We start from the raw sequence: 7,637 nt of genomic DNA, 5'->3' as shown, positions 1-7,637 counted from the left end.
ATATATACTATTTATACTGGCTATAAAATCTACCAGGAGTGATCTGCCTGGTCTCAACGTGGTCACTGACTCCAGGGACTAAGAAGAAAGTTTGGGTTCTGCACTCATCCTCCCCTCTTCTTGATTCTAACAGTGTGGCCTTGGACCTGGCTAATCAGAACATTCCTCTGACCCCAGGAGGAATCCAGGAAGGATGACCCTGATTTGACCCAGGGTCATAAAGCAAAAAGACTTTGGGCTCCTGGGGAAAGCAATTCTGATTTGGAGAAAGCTTGATTCGGAGATGTGAGCTGGGCTGGTGACCATCGGCTCGAGAGGGGACAGGGTCAGTGCAGTGAAGGTGAGACCTCCTTTAAACACCCAACGTGGAGGCTGGGTCATTAACTCTTGGTCAGACCTGCAAAAGCAGAGCAACTTTGGAGTGGGGTGAAACACCCAACGTGGAGGCTGGGTCATTAACTCTTGGTCAGACCTGCAAAAGCAGAGCAACTTTGGAGTGGGGTGACCCTCTACTTTTCTTTCTGTACCTCTGGCTTTCTTTTGTGTTCCTTTTTCAGCCTGGTTGAGGTTGGGTTTTTGCCATCAGCAGCCGAAAGACCACATGGGAGTCTGTATCCTGGTCCCAGTTAGTTGGCCCTGCTCGTTCAAGGGAACTGTGACCCACAGCCCACGGCCACGCATGGCTTAGTGTCTGGCCTCTTAGATGCCGCATGCTTCCAGGCCCAGCGGTGCTCTCCCTAACCCTGGAACGGGAGCAGATGTGGTAGGTGACCAGATTCAAGGTGATGTTGTTGGAAACATTCAACTTGAAGTTTGGTGCCTTCTTTTCCCTCTGCTATGAGAAGGGGATGTCCCAGATCCAAGTTAAGAGGGAGGCCCCATCCCTGATGGAGGATGCAGGATAGTCATGGACAGGGACCAGGAGGAGCAAGGCACCATCACGGCTGACCTGCACCTGGCAGGACAGAGCAGCAGGCCAACCAGGAACGTGGAATATGAGAAGTTGGCTTCTGTTGAGCAGCAGTCTCCATGGCTTCTATTGCATCCACTGATGGTGGCGTAGGAACACAGCATCCTAACTTGATCCCAGTGAACCCCAAGTCTGAGCAGCCCTCATGATGTGATCCACTTGGGCACCCCTCACAGCTACTTAGAAAGCCAGGCAGCCTGGCTGTCCCTGGAAGGTGTCTTAGTCTTGGCAGGCTCCCTCCACCCTGGAAGAAGTGATCTTCATAACTGACTCCATGGACTGCATCACCAGCCGCAGAAACAGCTTGTAAAACCTGGATCCCGAAACTGGTCAAACATTTTCCCTCGCTACAGCCAATTCTAGGTTTTTATCCCATGATAGAAAGTTCTACCATCTTATAGCATGCACTTGTTCAGGAAAATACCATAGAGTGGTGGCTTTTAAGAAATATTTGTTTTCTGAGTAATAGAAGAGAGGGCAGAAAACATGGAAAAAAAAGTCTATTATTGTACGATAAGAAAATGTAGGATTCATCTTTTTTTTATGGTTCACTGGAGAGTGACATGATTTTCTAGAACTGTCAAGTTCCACAGAGCCAAGCAATCATATTTTTCAGAATTTGGTTCATTAAGAGAAATATGCATAAAAGAGAGGAATAGTTTGCCCTAAAATGGAATTGAATACATGGAGAAACTCAGAGATTTGTGGACAATCCACTCCAGGACTTTTCCACTCATGGCCCTGGAGTTGTGTGACACTGTGATTATATATTATACATATATATATGTATGTATGTATATATAATAATACATATATATATATATATATATATATATATATATATATATATATATGCATGGACTTCCCTGGTAGGTCAGCTGGTAAAGAATCCACCTGCCATGCAGGATACCCCAGATCGATTCCTGGGTCAGGAAGATCCTCTAGAGAAGGGATAGGCTACCCACTTCAACATTCTTGGGCTTGCCTGTTGGCTCAGATGGTAAAGAATCAGCTTGCAATGAGGGAGACCTGGGTTCGATCCCTGGGTTGGGAAGATCTCCTGGAGGAGGGCATGACAACCCACTCCAGTATTCTTGCCTGAAGAATCCCCATGGGTAGCCTGGCGGGCTACAGTCCAGGGTCACAAAGAGTCAGACACGACTGAGTGACTGAGCACACAGCACATATATATACAAGCGTGCAGAGTCACTTCAGTCATGTCCGACCCTTTGCAGGCCTATGGACTGTAGCCCGCCAGGCTTCTCTGTCCATGGGATTCTCCAGGCAAGAATACAGGAGTGGGCTGCCATGCCCTCTTCATATATATATATGTATGTATGTATATGGGTTTTGTCCCCATCTCTGGCACAGAGTTCCTAGAAACTTTGAGATTTCCTAAGTGAAGAAAGCAATAGTTGTCTCTTTTAACGTTAATGGAGTGATTTTGGTTTTTTTGTTTTTTTTAATGGAGTGATTTTGGAAAGCTTCCTGGGATGGGAGATGGTTGCCAATGGAGCCAGTCCTGTGATTAGAAGGTTAGAATTTTCAGTTTCATCTCCCTTGACCTCTGGGGAATCAATTAATTGGCAATAGCCAATGCTTTAATCAATCCTGCTTATTTAATGAACCCTCCAGAAAAAAACCGAAAGGCAGGGTTCAGGGAGCTCCCCACTAGAAGACCACACGGAGATCTGGGGAGAGTAGGGTGCTTGGAGAGAATATGGAAGTTCCACGTCCTTCCCCATGCCTTGCCCCCTGCATCTCTCCATTCTGGCTGTTCCTGAGTTATATCCTCTTACAATAAACTGGTAATCTAGTGGGTAAAATGTTTTGCTGAGCCCTCTGAGCCACGCTAGCAAATTAATCAAACCTGAGGAGGGGGTCATGAGGACCTCCCTGGAGCAGGTTGGTCAGAAGCACAGGTGACAACCTGAAGTTTCCATTGGAGTCTGAGCTGGGGGATGGGGCAGTCCTGTGGGATCTGATGCTGTCTGTGGGGACAGGCTGTTAGAACTGAATTGCTTGTTGGTGTGTATCCCCTCAACTCTACCTGCGCCCCCCCAACATACACACACAGCAACTGGGGGCAAAGCTTTAAATTGCTGTGCACACCTTCATATCAATTCTCCCTGCACACCAAGGGGTATGAGAACACACAGCCCAGATCAAATGGTCCAGACTTCATCTTCTACAGACAAGAACTGAGGGAATCCATGCCGAAGCCTCCGGGGCAGGTCAGTGGTCCAACTGAGGTTTAATACTTCACAGGCAACAACACTCAAAAACCCCATTGCTCTCCCATGAGACGGCCAGTGAGCAGCACTCCCCAGGACTGATGCTGCACCCACAGCAGAGGTGAGCAACTTGCTCAGTTTTGGGGATTTGAATCCCAGGTGCAACCTCTGGGTGGAGAATGCCCAGTGGGAGCAACTGAGATATACAGCAGTCCTAAAGGAGGGGCTTTGCTACTAAAGGTACTACCTTATTTCAGAAACAGTTGGTGAAATAAAATTCATGTTTTATGGCAAGATGAAAAAAATTTAAACATAAATTTTTCTTTACCCCTTTGGGCCTCCTCTGTTGCATCCAGTGTGTGTTATACATCTGCATTAACCAGACCCCTTAGGAGAGAACCTTTCTTCTTAACCTTGTAAGGAGCCATGGTGACCCATGACCCACCATCACTTTGTCCATGGAGATCTGGATTGTGCAAATTGTCAATAATGCATCATGCAGTATACAGCCCTCTGTCTCAAAAACTTACATAACTGTGCTTTGACCTCTAACAGGCAGAAGAGTTCTTGGAGCTTTCTGAGGGGCTGTTCCCTGGTTATAACCCTCAGTTTGGCTCAAATAAAATTTTCCATTTCTTTCTTAGATCTACTGATTTTTTTCATTGACACAAGAAAGGACAATGTCCTATGAAAGTAATGAAGAGAAAACCCTGGCAGCCAGCAGGGCCCAACCACCAGGGCAAGGGGACAAGGGAGCATCCCTGGTGCAGGAAGGATGGCCCAGTGCAGGAGCGGGGAGGACCTGCCATCTGGATGTCGCCCAAATCAGTCCGTGGGGGAGAGACACACTCCCAAGACCTGGACGCAGTTGGTCGACACCAGGGGCAGGACCCAAATTCTCACCTTCAACACAGCACACAGCTCCCTCCCCAAAAATACCAAAGGAAAATCTGATTTGGAGTCAATGAGTGCCACCCACCCCAGTAGAGGCCCCATGGTGTGGCCCCACAGGGAGATGGCCAAGCCCAGACACAGCTGGAGGGGCCTCCACCATAAGAAGGACTCTGAGACAGCATTCAGGTTATCAAAGGCCATGAAACAGCCCGGGCTCCAGGGGCTGGGAGAGACGACACTCGGGGAAGCAGAGATTATAGAACCAGAGAGCTAGTGCATTTGAAAAGAGCCAGGATTTTAGAGGAAAGAACAGCATCCATAGAATGGGGCCACAGAATCCAGGGGAACTGCAGGTCGTCAGACACAGTCATTGGATAAAAACAGCAGACAGTGTGAAATACTGATATGGACCAGGTGCAGGAGAAGGTGGGAGGGTGGTAGAGTGAGAAGCCCAGCTCTAACTCACGACTGTTCTAGAAGAAGAGAACAGCTCATCTCATGGAGTTTCTGGTGTCTGGAAAGAAGGAAAACAATTTATTTCTCCCCTAACGCTGAGTGGCCCATCTCATCCTCCAGGCCGGGCCTCCTTGGAGCTGGAAAGGGCACCAACAACCCTCAGCTGGGACCAGAGGCATGAAGCAGGCAGCCCTGGGCTGGCTGACTCAGAGGGCAGGCACCCCCTGGGATCCATGACCTTTGTTTCAAGGGTGCCCAGGTGCCTATGTGGGCTCGTCACATGCCTTCCCGGCAGCCTCTTGTGCTAACAGCCAAAGTACACCTGCCTCTACTGACCCACAGCTAAAATAAATTACAGACTCTCTATCTGAAGAAGGCCCCTCTTTACTCTCTTCCAGGTGACAACATCAGGCTTGAGACACCCCAGCCCCACCTCCTCTCAGAGCCCGGAAGCCATGACGCGGGCATTGGGGCAGTTGGGGCCAACAGGGTGCTTGGCTCTGGGGCCAACATGGGTACCACAAATAGAAGCAGCAGGAACCCCACTTAGGGGACTTTGCTGGTGGTTAGGATTCCAGCTGCTTCCACAGCTGGGGCCTTGGTTCAGTCCCTGTAAGATCTTGTGAGCCGTGCAGAGCAGCCAAAAAAAAAAAAAAAAAAAAACCCGCTTAGGAAACATTGCCTTCCTCAAAGCCTTGCTCCTTCCACGGCCATTCAAAGAAGGCACCTGGCTCACCAGGACAGCTGGCAGCTTCTGAGATCCCCCAGCTCCATGTTCACAAACTTGAGCATTTCAGTCCCACATCCCACCAGGAGTCAAATGCCCGCTTCCTGTGAGCTCAGCAAGCCTCTACAAAGGTGACCTGCCGTGTGGTTCCTTTTCTTGGACGCCAACTCTCACTAGCATGCTCTCAATGATGGTCCCCAGAGGACATGAGTCTGGAACCTGTGACCTTGTCCCTCAGCTAACGGATGCTCTGAAAGTGCAGAAGGGCCTGTTCTCTCCCTCTCTCCCTCCCACTTCCCTTCTCTCTTCCCTTCCTTGCTCCCCTCCTCCCTTCCTTCCTCCCTCCTTCCTCCATTCTCCTGTTCTCTTTTTTTGGTCTCCATACTCTAAACGCCAGGGGCTCTGCTGGTTCTTCAACATTTAATTTGCATCAAGCCATGGCCCTGGGCTCAGGAAACTCAGAGGTGAGAAGGTCAAGTCAGCCTACCCCCCAGGGGTTCCTGTGTGTGGGCCTGGAATTGGGCCCAAAACAGCAGCTGCCTTTTAACCTAGGCACACCCATGCCAACCTCAGCTCCAGCCCATTAGGGTCGCCATAGTCAGCAAGGGAGAGTTCAGGAGGGCCCATCAAACTTGAATTTAAATGAGCCACAGGAGGTGCGCTTGGCAGTCCTAGGGATTTGTCTCCTGCTTCAGCAGTGCTTAAGGGGAACAGACCCAGGGACGCCCCTTGCTCCAGCCTCCGACCATCCCCCAACGTTTATTCCAGTGACAACTTTTGGCATCAGTTACTCTGCTGTCCATGATTACTGGGACCAGCCACAATTTTTTGAGCTTAACTCCTTAATACTGATCAACCACTAGCTTCCAGATTCCTCAGAATTATTCCACTGAGGTGGAGGCTGCCATCAACCACCTGGTCAACATGCATCTGCGGGATTCCTACATCTACCTGTGTCTGGGCTTCTATTTCGACCAAGACGATGTGACTCAGGAAGGGTGTGGGTCACTTTCTTCCACAAATTGGCCAAGGAGAAGTGCAAGGGCAGCAAGCATCTTTTGTGAATGCAAAGCCAGGGCGGCAGCCATGCCCTCTTCCTGAATGTGCAGAAGCCATCTCAAGATGAGTGGGGTAAAACCCAGGACGCTATGGAAGTTGCCCTTCTCACAGAGAAGAATCTGAACCAGGCCCTTTTGGATCTGCATGGCCTGGGTTCTGCCAGTGCAGACCCCCACCTCTGTGACCTCCTGGAGAACCACTTCCTAGGTGAGGAGTTGAAACTTATCAAGAAGCTGACCACCTGACCAACCTCCGCAGGCCAGCTGGTCCCCAGGCTGGGTTGGGTAAATATCTCTTCAAATGGTTCACCCTCAAGCATGACTAGGAGCCTCTGAGACCAGTGGCCTTTGAGGAGCCCCCTGCTAACGTCGGGGCTTCCTGAAGCCCATCTCTGCAGCCACTAGGCAGCTTTTTAACACCCCCAAGACCTCTCTCAGGCCTTGGACAAAATGGAAACAATAAAGGTTTTTGCAGCAAAAAAATAAATAAGTGAGCAACAAATACTGTTTGGTGTAAGTCCATCCCACACACTGCATGGGACATTCTTAATCCACCCTACTACAATGCCATGGCAGCCTGCCAAGAATCTCCTCCTTTACTTGGAGGGATCTGAGGTCCAAAAGTGGTGGGGCCCAAACCTGTAACCTGCAGCTTAATGTTCTGTGTTCCCTCCCAGGTCTGTGTCAGACAGTCACTGAGACCACAGTCTGGGTGAGTCCTCACAACACCATCCTGTGGGCAGGTGGCTCTTTCATGGAGTCCAAAAGGGCTCTGTGAGCTCTGAGCTCTTCCAAAGAGATCAGTGACCACCAACCAGAGTATAATTCTAAAATGTTACAGAGAAGTTTAGTCACAGTTTGAAAAATGAAAAAACAAAAACACGCCCAGAGATTATCAAGTTTACAACCACGTTCCTTCTTTCCTTCTCTCCTTATTGAACACAAGAACACCAGAAACCAATAACACTAGCACTGCCTAGCCAGTCCTCAGTCATCATCACAACTTTAGTCTTTAGAAAACTCAAACAGAGAAATTAAGCAACTTGTCCAAAGGAACACGGCTGGGGATGAGGGTGATGGAAGTGAGGGGCAGGCCCAGCACTTGGTGACTGTGAGATACAAAATCACTGAGAACACCTATCTGTCTTGCTCTTTTCATGGTGCACTCTGCATGGTCCTTTTTTCTTCTCCTCCTTTCCCTCTCCTCCTCCAAAAAATCTGTCTTACTCATCATCTTAAAGTAAATCAAGCATCTGTGCTGTGGTGTCATCTCATTTCATCCACCCAGAAACACTGGC

General features: G+C 49.2%; 1 pseudogene; it reads left to right on the top strand.

The window, feature by feature from the left end:
• The first annotated feature begins 710 nt into the window (after nt 1-710).
• On the top strand, nt 711-6,665 carry LOC136170324 (ferritin light chain pseudogene; annotated as a pseudogene).
• Nucleotides 6,666-7,637: the final 972 nt, after the last annotated feature.

This window comes from Muntiacus reevesi, chromosome 6 (genome assembly GCF_963930625.1).
Source record: "Muntiacus reevesi chromosome 6, mMunRee1.1, whole genome shotgun sequence".
In the NCBI taxonomy this organism is placed as follows: domain Eukaryota; kingdom Metazoa; phylum Chordata; class Mammalia; order Artiodactyla; family Cervidae; genus Muntiacus; species Muntiacus reevesi.
This window is presented reverse-complemented; position numbering and strand designations above follow the sequence as displayed.